The 15,369-nt window shown below is 44.2% G+C and overlaps 1 protein-coding gene across 1 annotated transcript in view; it reads left to right on the top strand.

The window, feature by feature from the left end:
• The window catches only part of LOC146799897 (cytosolic phospholipase A2 gamma-like), a 668,494-nt gene that overhangs the window by 100,542 nt on the left and 552,583 nt on the right, over window positions 1–15,369 (top strand). The gene's annotated exons all lie outside the window — the stretch shown is intronic.

The raw sequence follows: 15,369 nt of genomic DNA, 5'->3' as shown, positions 1-15,369 counted from the left end.
CAAAAGTAACATGTGCAATAGTAAAGCATGCAAAGTACGCACAAAAAATGAGGGCAGAACTACAGAGACTGCCGAGTGAATATGAACGTATATATATATATATATATATATATATATATATATATATATATATATTACCTACTGGCGGTCGCCAGTAGGTAGATATAGTTAGGACCCTGTTTCCATAGGAAATCCGCAACATTCTATTTGGAATAACTTTGGCGCCGGTCGACGAATCCTCGCGAAATTTTCAAAATAGGTGGGGCGCTACGCTCCGCTCCTACCCTGAAAGTCTCGGGGGGATTCGTCAAGCAGGGGCCGAGAAAAAAGGGGGGTCCCAAAACGCGTTTTCCCCATGCATTTTTCCATAGGACCTTTAGACACAGCTACAGCCCGAACGGCTGAACAGAATTACTTGAAATTTGGCAGAGAGGTAGCCATAAGGTCAAGGAAGTGCCTTTTGCAGGTCTGGTGTAAATCTGTTCAGTATTTCCTGAGAAAATAGCATTTAAAAGCATATATATGTGGGCGGAGCCTAACCACACATCTCATCCTGAGATCTGATTGGCTGTCAGCACTTCATCCAAGAAGTGTTGGCAGCCATCTTGGGACCAATATACATGATAGCACCTCATTAAAAAGCATTGCAGTTAATAGAAGGTTTTAAGACTTTAGTTACATTATAAATCATTTGTTGATGGTACCATACTCATTTTAGGAATTGTGGTATGTTCTAAGGTGATTTCACCATGTGAAAAAGCCTTCTGCTGGGATATCATGATTGAGAGAAAAATATTTTCTCATGCTTTTACCACAGAGGTTTGGAAGGTGATCTATAGGCTAAACTGAGAGCTTATTTTCTGTAAATTCACATTATCTTTCTCAGTCATGTGAGAATGAAGTCTGACATTCTCAGTAAAACATGTACATCCAACAAGGGCAGAGACTGTCAGTTGATTCCTTTGTGTTCTACTGCAGCTTCCCAGAGTGTTCCAAAGAACTACTAGAGCGCTAACAGTCCTACTTATGATAAACGTATGGCACACCTGAAGCCATCTTGCTTGGATTAAAGTGGTAACTCTTAAAACATTTAATTTAAAAAGGAACAAAATGAGGGGGTTCATTTTTCCATAAAAAGTATGATTAGTGCTGCAGAATGAAAAATTAGGGCACATTTTGAGTGACTTCTCAAATCCTCTTCTATTTCATTAAAAAATTCTGACATGCAGACTGAAACATGCACTTTCAATACCAGCAGCAGTTTTCCCTGGTGAGCAGTAGCTTTACTACAGTGATCTAATGAGCAAAAAGAGTGCTAACATTCTGAATTAATGGCAAATGTGTGACACATCTGAATGCCTTCTTGATGGAATCAAAGTAAAAAACTGAAAGTATTTCCTACTGAGGAGACTGCAGTAAATGAGGAAATTAGGTAACTTCATAACAAATAAGTCTCCCAAGATGGCCACCAGAGACAAAAGAGCCCAAATGTAGCCCAAATATCACCCAGATGTAGCCCAAGTATAGCCCAATGACAGAATGTCCCAGAATGTTCTTAAAAACAACTAGAGCGCTTACTGTCTTCATTATGACAAAAGTATGGCACACCTGAAGCCATCTTGATTGGAATAAACTGGTAACACTTAAAACATTTAATTTAAAAAGGAACACAATGAGGAGGTTCATTTTGCCATAGAAATTATGATTAATGCTGAAGAAAGAAAATGAGGGCACATTTTGAGTGACTTCTCAAATCCTCTTCTATTTCATTAAAAAATTCTGACATGCAGACTGAAACATGCACTTTTAATACCAGGAGCAGACTTCCATGGTGCAGTAGTTTTACTACAGTGATCTAATGAGCAACTAGAGTGCTAACATTCAGAATTTATGGCAAATGTGTGACATATCTGAATACCTTCATGATGGAATCAAAGTAAAAAACTGAAAGCATTTCCTACTGAGGAGACTGCAGTACATGAGGAAATTAGGAAACTTCATAACAAATAAATCTCCCAAGATGGCCACCGGAGACAAAAGAGCCCAAATGTAGCCCAAAATCACCCAGATGTAGCCCAAATATAGCCCAATGACAGAAGTGTGCAAAACACTTATTATTTTGTGTTTTTGCAGTGTTATATAGTGCAGACTTGTCAGGTATTGGAGTGCTTTACATGAGCATTGGTTACATCACACAAGAACAAATTCATTTTGGTTGTAGACATGGGGAGACTAAGTGATTTGACCAGAATCACAGAATGTCGAGCTGAAGCAGAAACTTCAACCTGGTTCCCCAGTTGCAAAGTCTGCAGTTCTGGAAGTAACACCACATCCTCTCCCCTAAGTGCAACATTTAATCAAGTGGTCAACTGGATAAAAAAACATAAAGATAACAAATAATTTAAAAGTGCTTTGTCGCTATTTGAAAACTCAGAAAATATGTCCTTATTTTAGTCTTTTAGAGCACTAACCATAATTTTGATGCCAATAAGACCCTCTCATATATGTAATTTCTAAAGGAAATGCTCTAGGTATTACAGTTTTGATTACATCAAGATGATGTCAGGCGTTCCACACTTTTGTAATAAATATAGAATGTTAGCAATCTAGTTGTTCATTAGGATACTGTTGAGAGGCAGAGGCCAGGGGCACGGACTCTGAAAATTGAAGGCAGGTAGGAGGGTGCAAAGGCAACAATTTAACCACACTGAGCAGGCAGGAAGGGCCGTGGAAGCACAACAGACTATGGAGGGCAGTGGAAAGGGGGGCAGGGGCAACAAACCAACAATACAGGACTTGCAAGAGAGGCTGTTGGAGGGAAGATCTATTACGGGTCAAGGAAGCTAGGGGCGGTCCCCAGATCCCCGGGAGCCACCACAGAACTGAGCAGGAGAGTGAGTCAGGGACAAAAGGGGCACCTTAATTTGAGCCGGGGTGCCTAGGAACGCTTGCTCCAAAAATGAAGAAAACAGACATATGAGACATGGAATTGGAGGCAGAATACAATGGCAGTTTAATGAGAAGATGCAACTTCAAAGAAACCGCAGAATAGAGACATAAAGTACAAAATACAGAATCCAGATAATCATACAGCTGTCATAATATTCTCTGTATCTCAATTAATGTACTGACAGAGAGAGAGAGAAAACACATCTATAAATGCATCATGAGAAACAAGTTACACCAAGGAAAATGTTACCTAGGAACACTCACGTTTACTCTTAGAGCAAGCATTCCTGCAATTACAATACAAAATCTTTTAAATGCAAAAGTAAAGAGAACAATGGTTAAACATAACATGACATTTCATATAGGTAAAATAGACTAAGATACTTCAAGCAAAGCAGAGCAAGGTAGTCCGTCGATATCTGTGGGTGCTCCCTTTTTATATCATTTTGTGGGCTCCTTTGCACGCTACATCTACCTACGTATGCTACCCAAAAGCTTCGTCTGCAGATTTTACCAGACATTTCGTCATTTACCCACTTAATGCTGACAATGGACTGGGTGAAAAGGTCAGTCTCTCAGGCCAATCGCTTATCGTAAGTTCCATAGAGCAAGCAGAAAATAATGGGTATTGTACGGGAATTCAATATATTCATGTATAAAATCTCCTCAGTTCTCCTAACTTGACGCTCTGCGGTTGCCACTTCCTTAAAAGCGGGAAACCTGCCCAGGAAGCAAGTACCAGTCCAGGATGCAGCCTACTGTATGTCGACAGCTTCAGGGGGATGTTGAACTTTGATACCGAGCACGGAGCACTCGGGTAGGGTGGGGGCTACTAGTTTGGATCAGAAGGCCTCGCAGACCTGCCTTCAGACTGCTATACACTAAAATTGCAGAGCTATGGTCAATTTAACAAAGAGGCCTACATATTGAACAGAAGGGCCTACACAGGGGTTTTATGCTGGCTGAGTGGTAAGGATGTCTCAGGATAATTATATAGCAACACAGGACCCGCTGGTCAATTTAATACGGCCTACAAATGCAGCTGGCAGGGCAAGGACAAGGGTCTCATACTTCAGGTGTGGACAGAACGGGCCAGGGGCCCCCTGTGATACAAAATCTACCCTCCTTCAAGGCTGTGGCAATGTAATAGACCATTGTGGGCAGAAGGAAGAGGCAATGGTAGTACAACCATACATGCCAACAGACCCGATTCAGCCAGGAAACGTCCAATGTTTTTAAGCTCAAATGGGCTTTATTTGATCTGTCTCCTGTCTACAATATCCTCTTTTTCAATGTAACTCAAAGGGGAAAATCAATACCCCAGTTTTTTTTCAAAATCTCCCTCTTACCAAGTTCAAAATGTTCGCAAGTATGGTACATTGGATCATGGAAGGAAATGGGATAGGGACATGGACTTGGATAACAGAGGACAGGAGGGACATGGAGAGGTGCACCAAACTGACCCTGCAGGGCAGGCATCAGGGTTTGCAGCAGCACAATACACCACACAGGGCATGCAGGACGGGAGTGCAGCACAACAATCCATAGAAAGCAAGAGGGAGGGGACAGGACCATGCACATGGACAACAGAGAACAGAGGGGCAAGAGGCAATGGTAGCTAGCTGACCATAATGGACAGACAGGAGAGAAAGCTGCAGCATAACAGACCATAAAGGGCAGGAGGGACGGATCAGGGGCATTACAATGGAACAGACAAGCCAGGAGGGAGGGAGTAGGGCTGGGGGCAAGGGGGCAGGGCAGGAGCAGCAAGATAGCCATGGAGGTCAGGCAGGATGGGCACTAGAAGCAAGACACCATGAAGAGCAACAGTGAGACTGTGATGGCATACACACAGACCATGGAGGGAAGGTGGGAGGGGGTCAGGGGCAGCTAACTGACCACACAGGGAAGGTGGGCGGGGCCATGGCAGCACAGAAGACCATGCATGGCAAGTGGGAGGGTTAGTGGCAGCACAATGGCTATTATGGGCAAGAAGGAGGGTGGAGGGGCATGCACAAAGGACGATGGAGGATAGAAGGGAGGGTCAGGACCTGTGCACAGACAAGAAAGTTCAGGGGAAGGGACCTCACAACAGACCACACGGGGCAGGCAGGAGGAGCAGTTGCAGCACAACAGACCAGGGAGGGCAGAAGGGTGTGGCAGTACAATGGACCATGTAGGACAGGAGGAAGAGGATAGGGGCATGGCATGTGGACAGGCAGGGTGGAGGTGGCAGGGACAGGTTACAGTCATCTGACAATGCTAGGCAGGTGGGAGGGGAGTGGCAGCTCAACAGAACACTCAGAGTAGATAGGAGTGGCAGGTCCATGGGACATGGTGGGCAAAAAGGATGGAGCAGGGGCATGCACAAAGACATCGGAGGGCAGGGGGAAGGAGAATAGGGGCAGCAAGCTAAGCACAGAGTTTAAGCAGGAGGTCAATGATGGGGCATAGAATTGGGCAATGGAGGGCAGGAGGAGTGGACTGGTACATCATACTAAATTGAGGGCAGTGGCAGCACATCAGACCATGCATGGCAGGAGGGAGGAGGCTAGTCCATGGATTCACACAACAGAGGATAGGGAGGAAGGGGATGGGGCAGCAAGCTAACTGTTCAGAGAAGGCGGGTATTAGGAACTTTATTGTTTTTAAAACATTGTGTCTGTGCGAACTACTTAAAATATGAACAAGTATGCAGCATAATCTCACTTTTATTCAGGAAGAAGAGGACGTTTGTGACTGTGACTCCGGGCTCACTTGGCAGAAACACCCCCTGACCCTCCACCCCCTATCGCAAAATGTAATGCCCGTGAAAAGGGTAGGTGAACACAGTGTTATATAGAACATAGTCCTGAGAGCACGATTGAAAATGAAAACTAGATATAGTGTATGGTATAAACTATGCACCAAAACGTGTGATATAAGATGAACTGGGCGTGAAATATAATATGCAATACATTGTGCGCAATGACAAATTCATTGAAGAGCGCGAGATAGCACAGGCACTAGCGCGTGCTATGCGATATGCGCCTTGGAGTGTAATATGCACAGGGCAGTGTTGTGTAACCTAACTAGTCTCTAAAGTTGTAATATAAAATATGTGCTGGGGAGTGTAACGTTGCATATGCACTGTGACAAGGATATGGATCCCAGATTGTAATATGTATGGCATAGCACTGTGCGTTATAACATAGGCATCGAGAAAGGCACGTTAGATGGGGCAATATAACCCGTGCGAAGACAAGTGTGGCATGACATATTCACGGGGTGGTGTTACAGTGCACATGGGCTAGAGAGTGTCATAGCATATGCACTAGCTAGTGGAATACAACACAGAGGTGTGTGGCACTCGGCAGGCAATGGTGGGTGTAACACAGCATTGGGCTCTGTCAGGAGCACGCTGTGACTCTCAAGTGATGTTCGTCCCCTTTCCAGAGAGTAAAATAAAAAGTATTACACATCCGGCAGTGGATGTGTGTTTTATTAACCGTGAGGGGGGTTTCTTGCATAGTTTTGGTCGAATTTTTGTCGAATCCCCTTTGAATGGCTTGGTGTGCATGTGTATTAAATGTGCCCGTCAATAGCTACCCATGTTTGTATAAATAAACGACAAGGGTGTCTACCAGGATTAGGCACGGTAGGGCATCAGACATGTCAGAGCTTCACTAGTGGTGTAAATACATTCCACGTGGATTCATTGCATGCATAGTCGCCTTTTAATGAATATCACGCAAATCGTCATGGTGATAGGTACGTACGGTTTGTCCAGCATGTCCTAGGTGTGTCTATAAATATATATTTTTTAAAAATAATAAAAAACAGTGGCCGGCCCTGGGGGATGGGGTCATCAGGGCCAATAAATTAGAATAAGAAGGGGAACCAAACAGCCCCCCTTCTTAAAAAACTAAAATAAATAAAAGACTGGCATCGTGCCGGAGGCCATGCCCCCTCCGTGCAGCACTCTGCAAACGCGCCCCCAACAGGCATCTCCAGTATGCGCCAGGGAGCTGCGCTGCAGCCAGGTGTTCTGAGGCCAAGCCCCTTTTTACACCTCTCTGCAACGCAGCTCTGTGGCGCTTACTGGAGGTACCTAGTGGTCTAGTTTGACCCTAGGGACCCTTAGGATTCAAGGGGACTTAATCTCTCAACTTAGAACAGCCACAGGGCGCGTTTACACAGTGGTGAATGGAGGGGACGGGGCCTGAGGTGACGTGTGCAAACACGCATTATGGCACGTTTTAAATTGGGGATATAATTTCCCTTCAATACTGAGGGCCCCTGGGGGCTAACTAGCCCACCAAGTGCTTCCAGTAAGCGCCACTGAGCTGCATTGCAGAGAGGTGGTCCAGGCCGTGCCACTTTTTACACCTCTCTGCAACGCAGCTCTGTGGCACTTACTGGAGGTACCTAGTGGGCTAGTTGGACCCTAGGGACCCTCAGGATTCAAATGAACTAAAAATGGACACAGGGCGTGTTTACACAGTGGTGAATGGAGGGGACGGGGCCTGAGTTAACGTGTGCAAAAACGCCCTGTGGCCTGTTTTAAGAGGTAGTTTTAATCCCCATGCCCTATTATATACTAGGGGCTTACAGAGGAGGTCATGCTAATCACAGGGGGACCCCAACGCATAATGTTCCCTAGTGTATGTAGGTGTTTTCACTGTATTCTAAGTGTCTTTTAACATAGCACTGGCTCTAGGACTGGTTAGTCAGACTCAGTTACCACCAGTATCCGTCTGAAAAAGTTGAGGGTACAGGATGATTTTGCAACAAGGCTTCTTTCTGCTCTTCTTTTTGTTCTTTCTGCACGTTATCCTTCTTCCTGCACTTATCTTCGTATTTGAGGACTTCTGTTGCTTCTTTCTGCACTTCTTTTGTTTCTTTCTGTGCATTTGTTCTTCTTTCTTCACATGTCCTATCTCTGTAGGCATAGTTAGAAATTAGCATTTAAAAAACCTTTGAAATTCACAGAAAAAACCATAGGTTTCAGGCACGTTATAGTTAGGAATTAGCATTTAAAAAACCTCAGAAATTCACTGAAAAAACCATAGGTTTCAGGGGTGTTATAGTTAGCTGGACTTTTCACTTGTACAAAACCATTGAAATTCCCCCGTTATAGTTAGTTCAGCTAACTATAACTCGCGCGCCCGCAATGCACTGCTGATGACGTCACATATTACATCACTCATGACATGGTCAGTGACATCACTCATGACATCACTGATGACATCTCAAATGACATTACTGATGACATCACTGATGACATCATCCTTGTGATAGAGTGGCAGACCTCCTCTCACCCTAATATAACCTTTGATACACACATTCAAAAATAGAGACTAAAATTTTCAAAACAATGGACATACCAATACCAGTTACAACAACCTCTTCAGTAATTCTAATATCCACATACACATCCACTCATTCACCAACAGTCCTATACAGTCACTCATACATGTACTCACTCATCATATGTACTCATACACCTATACATCCTGTTACACAATGCCACTCATCCATAGAGTTACTCACACACATAGTCACTCATGCTAATAAAGAATCAAACATACATTTACTTGCATATACAGTTATACACACACCACCATACTTACTTCTACGGAAACTTACACATACTTAGTCTTTTAAACAATCACTTATAGAAACACATACTTATTCATACAGGAACTCTTTCAATCTCTCACTCTCACATATACTCACATATATACACCAATAGTCACATATACTAGTTTAAAACATATGTAGTTACTCATAAAGACACTATTGAGACAGTCATTCACTCACTAACACACCCATACACACACTCATCCACCCATACAGTCCTGCACACATGCTGTGTTCAACACATACAAACAGTGAGTCACTCATTCATGCACCTATGCACTACGTAATACCCCCCACCGAACCATGCAGACACTCAGACTGATAATCAAAAAAACAACTAATAACCTATATAGACACCCATGTAGCTACTCACCAACCCATGCAGCCACTTATACACAAAGTGAGAGACTGATACAGATATTTACATATTTAAACATTACTCACTAAGCCATGTATTCACTATGATACACTTAATCAGTCAGTTACACAATCAATTTTTCAAAAACAAATCATCCATTTAGACACTTATATACCCATTTATTCTTCCATCGACCTTGAAATATACGTATATAAAACATATTTAATTTTCAGAAAACACACATTCACTGGATGATGTCATCAGTGATGTCATCAGTGATGTCATTTGAGATGTCATCAGTGATGTCATGAGTGATGTCACTGACCATGTCATGAGTGATGTAATATGTGACGTCATCAGCAGTGCATTGCGGGCGCGCGAGTTATAGTTAGCTGAACTAACTATAACGGGGGAATTTCAATGGTTTTGTACAAGTGAAAAGTCCAGCTAACTATAACACCCCTGAAACCTATGGTTTTTTCAGTGAATTTCTGAGGTTTTTTAAATGCTAATTCCTAACTATAACGTGCCTGAAACCTATGGTTTTTTCTGTGAATATATATATATATAGTAAATGTAAAGATCTGAGGGGGCCAAGTGAATCCCAAAAGGAAGGTCTAAAATTCAAAGTCAAAACACTAAGGTTTATTTAAATGACAGACAGGAAAAAAGTAGTGAGTCCGAGTCAAATCAACCCCCATAATGCATGAAAAGAACTCCAGGGGCAAGAGGTCCTAACATAGGTGAATCCGCCATAGGTATAGATAGTGGCATCGTTGCTATGCCAGGGGAGAATAGTCAACAAGAGGCCCAACATGCAATCTACTGCCAAGAAAATACATAAATCAGCATCAAGTCTAGCCTGGATATCAATCAGTTCAAACGCAAGGAAACTTCTAATGATAAAGCCAGGTAACAGTCTGACATGGAGACTGATCACTGTGAAAGCAGGAAAAGGTCTTTGAGTATGAATCAAATGAGCCAGTAAAAGGGCCCGAGGACCTCTCTAGTGAGTCTGGCAGACTCCCAGAAAAGTTGTATTTTATAGCTTCAGAGAAGTCAAAACGACGCACTTGACATGGTGTGACATGGGATCATGGGACTGGGCTAACAACCACACGTGACATTAAACCATTCAACATTGCAAACATGGTACTACATATAATAGGATGACACCCTTGACCCTGCAAGAAAGGGAAATTACTTTGAAAACCTTGAATACTGCAAGAGGCGAGAACATCTTGACCTGGCTTCCCAGATAAATCCATGCGATTCAGTACAAGAAAACAACACCATGCCATGAATTCATATCATCTATCATAGGAAAAGGAAAGCACAGAAGAGAAGCATGAAACAGGAAACTTGTTCATGCAATTTTAAAATCCAGATTTTCTTCAGGAGCTTTAGAATGGATGTCAGAGCAAAGAGGGAAAGGCCCAGGTGATTAATTTGCAGCTTAATCATACTAACTTAAACACATGTAAATCAACATTATTTTCAATTTAATAGGAACACTTTATCAACATTTACACACACACACACACACATACACGCACACACACAAATATATTACACAGTGGTGACGGGGTAATAGATAGGTCACAGTTTCCCTAGGAAGAGCATTTATTGTTTTACTAATAACTTTGGGGCTGGTAGCAGTGTGGTTTCTGGTTGGCTTGGGTATGCACCAAAGCCAGGCAGAAACCACCACTTTAGTCTGGGTAAGGGAATTGTTTAGCCAAGATAACCCCAACTCACCCCCTTGGTAGCTTGCCATGAGCAGTCAGACTTATCCCAGAGGCAATGTGTAAAGCGTGTGCACAACACACACACACCAGTGGCACAATAAATACACCACAAACGAAATTCCACACAGTATTTTATACAATACATTTCTGTATTGCATATAAACATAGACCACATAAACCAATATTCCCTTTGCCATCAAGGCAATTGTCAAAACATCACAGTTAGTAAAATAAGATAAAGACTTATTTTGCACACGTCGCCAAAACATCATGAAAGACAACATTACTGTGCATGGGAAACAGCCATCACATCGTATGCGTTACAATGCATGGAATTACAATGCAGTTGTTACAACGACCGCGTTGTTACATCGCATTACCATTACAACGTAAGTCATAACAACGACTTGCTGTAGGGGGCACTCTAAACTAAGGAATAGTATAATTTACTATTTCAACACCTTTCCTACTGTTACACACACTGGGGACCTCCATTGAGGTTTCACCCCATCCTGGAAACCAGAGACAATGCCACCAGGTATGGGCAGCTATGGGAGGCACACATACGGCTGAGTTTAGGTGGGGAAATTAAGCGGGGAGACCTTGGTTGGCCACCCCCGCAGTGGAGTGAGCAAAAACAGCTGGCCCGCGTCCCCGTGATGCTGCTGCTGACCAACCCAGCTTCACTGGCCCAGCAGCTGCCGTAAAGTAGACCGCATCTAGGGCCCTCCAGGACCTCCCAGACCGCTGCTGTTGCCCAACCAGGGCCGCTCAACAGGGGAGGCCCCAGAGTACCTTGTGTACCTCCTCGGGGGCCCTCTCTCTTTGGAGCTCCGTTGCTGTCTGGTTACGGGAACAAAGGCAGGGCTGGGAAAACGGAGCTGTCCTGGTGCACTCCCTAATGCCTAGGCAACGTGTGAGGATGGGGGTGCGTTTGACGGGATCACTGCCCTGAGGCAACAACTATGGTCCGTCCCCAAGCACTGTTCCTTAAGGGTCGGTCCACTCGTTTAGATCGGGAGGTCAGGGAATAGATTTACCTGATAACGGCTTGCTGTTTGGGCAGGGCACTGATGGGGGGAAATGAAGCCTTGCACTCCACGTTAGTCATCAGTGATCTGACTTCACCAGTACCACAAGGGTAGCAGGCAGGGCTTCCCACGCGCTGCCTCAAAGCACCAAGAAAGATAGCTGTGCTCGCCCATGTTGTTTCTCAAATCTGACGGCTGAGCAGCACTCACCTCACTCTTGTTTTGACCCCAAAGTTCTAGAAGCAATTAAGCGTTAATCACCCACCACTCACTGAAAGTAGAGGCAGGGGCATGCACAGTGCACCCTGTAGAACACTTGGAAGCACACGCAGGGAGCAGGGTGTAGGCAGGCAAGCCAGCAGAATCAGGGCAGATGCAAGGTGGCAGCCTCTTTTGCCACCCGGCAATCAGTCGGCAGCAGACCAGCACAACAGCATGTAGTCCCATTGCCGGTTCCTCCTGGTAGCACGGTAGTTCCCTTTGGCAATGTGCAGCATAAAGAGACAGCAGCATATCACGCACTGTCTAAAATCATGTGGTCGGAGCCCCTGCACTTATTTATTTATTTTTTTGTCCTCATTCAGCAATATTTTGGAATTGGCGGTGTCAGGGGCCCATTACCCTTTCTCTTCCGACCTTTAGGGGTTTCTTCAGGGTAAACGCAACGTATATGTGGAGAATGTCTTCTTCCCCTTTGTTCTTGAGCCCCTTTTTGTCCACTTCCAGTGCATATCGGTTCTGGGTTGAGCTTGTCACTCTGACTACTCCTTCAAGTTCCCACTTGAAAGCTTTAGTTGCATTGCCTAATCATTGGACCATAACATGCATGCCACTTTCTTTCATTCATATGGTTGTAGTTTTCCCAGATACTCCAGAATGTATATCTCTTTCCCGTGTTCCTATCTAGTTTATTATTCTTTGTATGGAGGCTAGCCACTCTTTATGTGTTGGAGGTATACTTTTCACCCACTTAATGCATCTTTCCCTTCTTGCTAGAAGTATCAGTATAAAGAGAATATTCTCCTGGTCTTTACTCAGCTTAGGTATAGTTAACTCATGTTGGCCTATCCCAAAAATAACCAAGTCTATACTCACCTCCACCTGTTGTCCCAGCAGTTTAGACAAGTTCTTACCCATCTCCTTCCAAAATCCCTTGAGTTAGGGACACTGCCGAAACATGTGTAAGTCATCTGCACCGGCTTCTCCGCACTTGGGGCAGTTTCTCCCCCTTTGGCTGTTGGTCTTTCAGAGCCTCTTTGGCGTCCAGTACGCTCTGTGGGTGGTGAATAAATGATTCCTCCTCAGAGGTGCAGATTTCACCATTTTCCAACAAGTAGCCATAGATACTTGCCATTCATGTTGGATATCCAGCTCCGGCAGTACTCTTCCCCAAATCTTGCCTGGAATTTTGTAGTCTTCCTCCCCTCCTTGTATTAATGCCCACTACCAGTATGATGTTTTCTTTTTTGCTGATCTTGTTCCCCTGTAGCATTTCTTCTACTTTCCCATTTCCATCTTGACTATCTTTCTGATTTTTAATCCACCTGTCAGGAAGCAACAAGCTTGTGGTTTCACGGGGTTTCCTAATTGTGTAATTTGTGCGCCTACATTGCTTAACTATTGTAATCATGTTTGTCTCCCTCAGGTTCCCGAACGAGCCTGTTAAATTGTCTTTGGTTGTGACTTTATTTTCTTTAGTTTATTATTGTGTTTTGGGCAAGCAGTCAATGCTTCTCCTTTTTGCATGTTTCCCACCTTGCACCCGCTAAAAATACACGTGCGGTAGAGACGCTGTTGCTGGTTGCTAGGAAACCAGCCGATGAAGCGTGCACCTGGAAAACGTCCTACTGCGGCAATAAATACCCGCGAGGCTGTTCCGCTTTGCTTGACTTCGTTAATTCAGCCCCACAAGAGAGGTCGCCGAGTGTCGTCGGATAAGAAGCAACAAACGAAGAGCCGGCTACATTGAAGCAGCAACACGCCCGCTCAAGAGCTCAGTCCCGAGGACGCTTCTGCATCGGGTTCCTTGTCCTTTTTGTTTTGAAAACTGGACTCATTACAAACTGTCATAAAAGCTGACACAGCGCTATTGAGTGCAGTGTCCAGTGAGAAAAAGCACATAACACAAGACGGTGTAGTGTGAAAACAAAGAAACACACAAACTGTGCGAACAAAGACAGTGAAAAAAGGGGGGTTTTAGACTCTCAAATATTTGTTTATTCTGGTTAGGAGTCTATCCCACTGTTTAAAAACACAGCATGTTGCATACCTTGGTAATGACGGCCAACATGTTTCATTGCCAGTTAATTTGTGGCAAATTCATCAGGGCAAGAAGGGGTCAAGGATCACCTTCTCTGGACACACACCTTTAAAACGGACTGACAAACACAAAAAGACAACATACAGCTTGATTAGTTCAACGGGAGATATATTCACAGTGCATCCCAGAGATGGTTAGGATTATGAGCTCAGATCCATTACCTAGTTGGAGCTATGGGCCCGCATACCAGCCATCAACCAGTCGCAGGGGCGTTCTAACCTCTTTACTTTCGCCTTCGTGCTCTGCAAAGCACGACCGTTGTTAGTGCCTGCGTCTGTGAAAAAAGTAGATCGATCATATATACCTAACAGGGCACGGTCCCTGATATATTGTCATTCATTGCTCCTAAGGCTCTCATGTATGCTTCACCCAACGGGTTGTAAGCTCCACTCGACCACGCACACTGGCGGTGATTCACACATATATATCCTGTGCCTACAGGGGACCCAACTCGTCACTGGATATTCCTATGCCCCCGAACTAGCTTAAAAGCATCCCTCCAACTCGTGCCATGCTCGCAATAGGCTCAGGTTCTACATACCGAAACAACCACGCATCGCTCGAAATGCGGGCAGCATTCTCTCAGCGTCTCATACACCCCCAGCTTACCCTGTAACTTTACACCCAGGCGGTAACTCAGCACTGGAACGAGTTACAGCCCGCCTGTGTCTGTTTTCAAATCGTCTCTAGCCCCATCTCGCGAGACTCCATGGTTCTCAGTCTCGTATCTAGGAGGTCTTAGGAAATGCGGCGGCCATCTTAGAACTGTGTCAGGTCCTATTTACAACTAGTGTAGACCCTGTTGAAAAGATAATTCCCAGATACAGGAAGGTCATTAAGGGTACATATTTTGACCTACCAGCTCACCCGCATTAATCGGGCTGAAAACTCATATGCCAAGGATATATTCCAATATCTACCATAGTATGAAAAAAAACGGGCAGCCATCTTAACAGTATGTTGGGTCCAGAAGAGTGTAGTCAGCTCAAGTTTCTTTCAATCAAGTATCCTCCAGACTGCAAAACACACAGCTAACTCTCTGGTTTAAGGACGCAATCGGGGACACCATACTAGATTACAAAAGGCGGCCTCAACAATCGACAGTGACTTATCCTCAGTGCCCAGAGGAGACCACATAGGGGAAATCATAGTCCCCAGATTAATCGCATCGGATCATAAGGCTAGACCATTTATGTGTTAGGCTGCACTTGATATGCCACACATAGAAAGGCAGGGATTGACACAGGTAGTAGGGTCATATTTGCATGATGTTATACTAGAATTACAAATGACCACCTATCTGCTCACTTTGTTCCACTCAATTTGGTCATTAAGACCGAT

Source organism: Triturus cristatus, chromosome 8 (assembly GCF_964204655.1).
Source record: "Triturus cristatus chromosome 8, aTriCri1.1, whole genome shotgun sequence".
NCBI classification, from domain to species: domain Eukaryota; kingdom Metazoa; phylum Chordata; class Amphibia; order Caudata; family Salamandridae; genus Triturus; species Triturus cristatus.
This window is presented reverse-complemented; position numbering and strand designations above follow the sequence as displayed.